The sequence below is a fragment of the Penaeus vannamei genome, unplaced genomic scaffold (genome assembly GCF_042767895.1).
Source record: "Penaeus vannamei isolate JL-2024 unplaced genomic scaffold, ASM4276789v1 unanchor601, whole genome shotgun sequence".
Taxonomy (NCBI): Eukaryota; Metazoa; Arthropoda; class Malacostraca; order Decapoda; family Penaeidae; genus Penaeus; species Penaeus vannamei.
The window spans coordinates 27,501-31,263 of NW_027213605.1; the positions used below are offsets into that span (position 1 = coordinate 27,501).

The following is a 3,763-nucleotide window of genomic DNA, read 5'->3' on the forward strand; positions in this document are numbered from 1 at the left end:
ATTATTATCATTACCATCATTGTTTTCATTATTTTCATTGTCCTTATTATCTTTACTATCTTTAAGATCATAATTTATGTTATCATCATTATTGTCACCATTATTTTCATCATTATCATTATTATTATCATTATAATTATAATAATCATTGTTAACATTATTATAAATCGTCATTATATCATTATTATCAATGCAATGAGTGTCATCATCATTGTCATTGTTATTCTCATATTATCATTATTATCAATTTAATGATGTTCATAACTGCTCATTTCTGTTGTGATGATAACTGTCATAGCTAATTTCATTATATATTTATATATCATCTGTTGTACCATTATAGTAATCTTAATAAGTATTCTCATCATTACCGGTATTATCATTATCTTTATCAATGCTAATAGAAATGCCTTTTTTATTATCATTGTCATATTCATCTATGCAAATATTGCTCGTGTTTTCATCATCATAAATATCATCATTATCAAGTTGGTTGTTGATATTCCTTCCCGTTGTATTCCCGAGCATCCGAATACATCTCTCGTGGCGAAGGGTGACGGAGTGTGACGCAACCGCTGCATGTGCACTGTTGCAGGCGTTGCGTCACGTTTTGTTTACTGTGTGTGACAAGGCGTATATGTGGTGTATCTGGTGAAGGGGGTTATAGTTGAACAAACAAACAAGGACATACGCATGTACGTACATGTACACGCACGCGCACATGCAAACGGACACGCACATAGAAAAACACACACGCACAGAAACGAACACGCACAGAAACACACACACACACAGAAACACACACACACACACAGAAACACACACAGAGAAACACACACACAGAAACACACTCACACAGAAAAACACACACATACACAAAAACGCACACGCACACACACACACACACACACATACATACATATGACGACAATTTACGCTTGGATGAATAACATCGTCCTTCTGAGCTTCTGCATTGGCGCGGGGTTGCACGTTTCAGATCCGTGCAACTTATCTTTTTTTCTCATCGTTCGTTCGGAGCTTCGAAATATGCAAACTAAGTTTTTCGTTTCTATTTTTTTTCTCAGATTTTTGTTCTCGATCCTGCAGAAAACTTTCCCTATGTCGACGAGGATGGGATTCGAACCCACGCAGGGAGACCCTATTGGATTAGCAGTCCAACGCCTTAACCACTCGGCCACCTCGTCTTGTGTACATCGAGGGAGACGGATAAAATATTGATAACTTTTTGTGACTTTAAGATTGATTATTCTTATTTTTTTCGGTTGTAACATGCTAACTGAACCTACCGCGTATATACTAAACTCTATTCCACATATAACACGTACTTCCTTATTTATCCTTTCATGATTCGCTACCACAAGACCATATATATATATATATATATATATATATATATATATATATATATATATATATATATATATATATATATATGTATGTATGTATGTATATATATATATATATATATATATATATATATATATATATATATATATATATATATATATATATATATATATATATATGCATGTATGTGTGTGTGTGTGTGTGTGTGTGTGTGTGTGTGTGTGTGTGTGTGTGTGTGTGTGTGTGTGTGTGTGCGTGTGTGTGTGTGTGAGTGTGTGTGCGTGCGTGTGTGTATGTATGTATATAATTTCTCCTATCTTTTACTTTATCAAAACTTATCATTTACCATAAAGTTGTAAACATCCAACGTGAGATGATATCTCTTATCAGTCACGACAAGCTAATATGACTCAGGATTACATTTTAACATGTGTTCGCTGTATACTTTAATCCATATTACATTAAGAATAATTCTGTACTAGTGATTGGTATAAGTTTAATTTCTTAGAGATTACTGTACTTGGCACCCGAGTATGTACATTTGATATAGGTACACGAACTGATGTAATGTCTTGATGTTCTGGCATACATAGCTCAAGTTAATACTTATTTTCGTATGCCTTTTGCTTAGGCCTATGTCGCATCAATGTGTCATGCATAAATTCTTAGTTTAACCCTATGTCGCATCAATGTGTCATGCATAAATTCTTAGTCTAGGCCTAATTCATGTCAGTAAGTGTCATGCAGAAATTCTTCGCATAGGCCTATATCGCATTATGAAGAGTCATGCACATATATGTCGTTAGGCCTATATCGTGTTATTAAGTGCCATGCACAAATTACTCGCTACAGCCTATATCACGTCAATTAACAAAAGCTATGCGCATATATTCCATTCTTCTATGTATATGAAAAATATATATTGGCGTGATACCTGCTATATTCATATGATATATAAATTTTCATTTACAAAATGTAACTAAATTCAAAATTAGATTCACTTTCGAAAATTCGTCCATTCAAATTTCCGAGCCATTGGGAAGCTGAGATATCTATGGCTTATACCGAAGAGAAAGAGAAAGAGAAAAAAGGGAAATAAAATGATGAATAGGAGAAAAAGATAATGTTTCCGACGAGGATGGGATTCGAACCCACGCAGGGAGACCCTATTGGATTAGCAGTCCAACGCCTTAACCACTCGGCCACCTCGTCTTGTGTGTTACTAGTAGTATGTGCTTGGATAGATGGATGGAAGGATGGATGGATGGTTGGATAGATGGATGGAAGGATGGATTGGTGGGTGGGTGGGTGGATGGATTGGTGGGTGGGTGGGTGGATGGATGGATGGGTAGATGGATGGATGGGGGGGTGGGTGGGTGGATGGATGGAGGGATGGATTGGGGGGGGGGGGGGGGGGGGGGTGGATGGATGGATGGATTGGTGGGTGGATGGGTGGATGGATGGATGGATGGTTAGGTGGGTGAGTGGATGGATGGATGGGTGGGTGGATGGGTGGGTGGGTAGATGGATGGATGGATGGATTGGTGGGTGGGTGGGTGTGTGGGTGGATGGATGGATGGATGGATGGAAGGGTGGGTGGATGGATGGATGGATGGATGGATGGATGGGTAGATGGATGGGTGGATAGGTGGGTGGCTGGGTGGATGGATTGATGGATGAGTGGGTGAATGGATGGATGGATGAGTGGGTGAATGGATGGACGGATGAGTGGATAGGTGGCTGGATGGATGGACGGATGGGTTGGTGGTTGGATGGATGGATGGATGGACAGATGGGTGGATTTATGGATAGGTGGATGGATGGGTGGTTGGGTGGATGGATGGATGGATGGATAGATGGATGGATGGATATGTGGATGGATTGATGGGCGAATGGACGGATGGGTGGATTTATGGATAGGTGGATGGATGGATGGATGGATGGATTGGTGGATGAATGGATGGATGGACGGATGGATGAATGGATGGATTGGTGGGTGGATGAATAGTTGGATGTATGGATGAGTAGATGGATGAGTGGGTGGGTGGATGGATGGATGAGTGGGTGAGTTCATGGATGGATGGGTGGATGGATGGGTGGGTGGGTGGATGGATGGATGGATGGATGGGTGGGTGGATGGATGGATGGGTGGGTGGATGGATGGATGGATGGGTGGATGGATGGATGGATGGATGGGTGGGTGGATGGATGGAGCGACTGTAAATCCGAATAAGAATGAGATTTTCACAAAACATTTAAGAAAGGATTGTTCAGTTTTCTCGATTCGCAAGATCGGGTTACTTGTGGTGAAACGGGTTATGTGAAAATAGAGAAAGGAAGAAAGAGAAGAGAAAAAGATAAGGAGACACACACACATACAGAGAGAGAGAGAGAT

The 3,763-nt window shown here is 39.9% G+C and overlaps 2 non-coding genes across 2 annotated transcripts; both read right to left on the bottom strand.

The window, feature by feature from the left end:
* Positions 1-1,123: 1,123 nt before the first annotated feature.
* TRNAS-GCU (transfer RNA serine (anticodon GCU)) lies at positions 1,124-1,205 on the bottom strand. The gene has a single exon. It is a non-coding gene; the product is annotated as a tRNA-Ser (tRNA).
* A 1,293-nt stretch (positions 1,206-2,498) lies between these two features.
* Positions 2,499-2,580, bottom strand: TRNAS-GCU (transfer RNA serine (anticodon GCU)). The gene has a single exon. It is a non-coding gene; the product is annotated as a tRNA-Ser (tRNA).
* Positions 2,581-3,763: the final 1,183 nt, after the last annotated feature.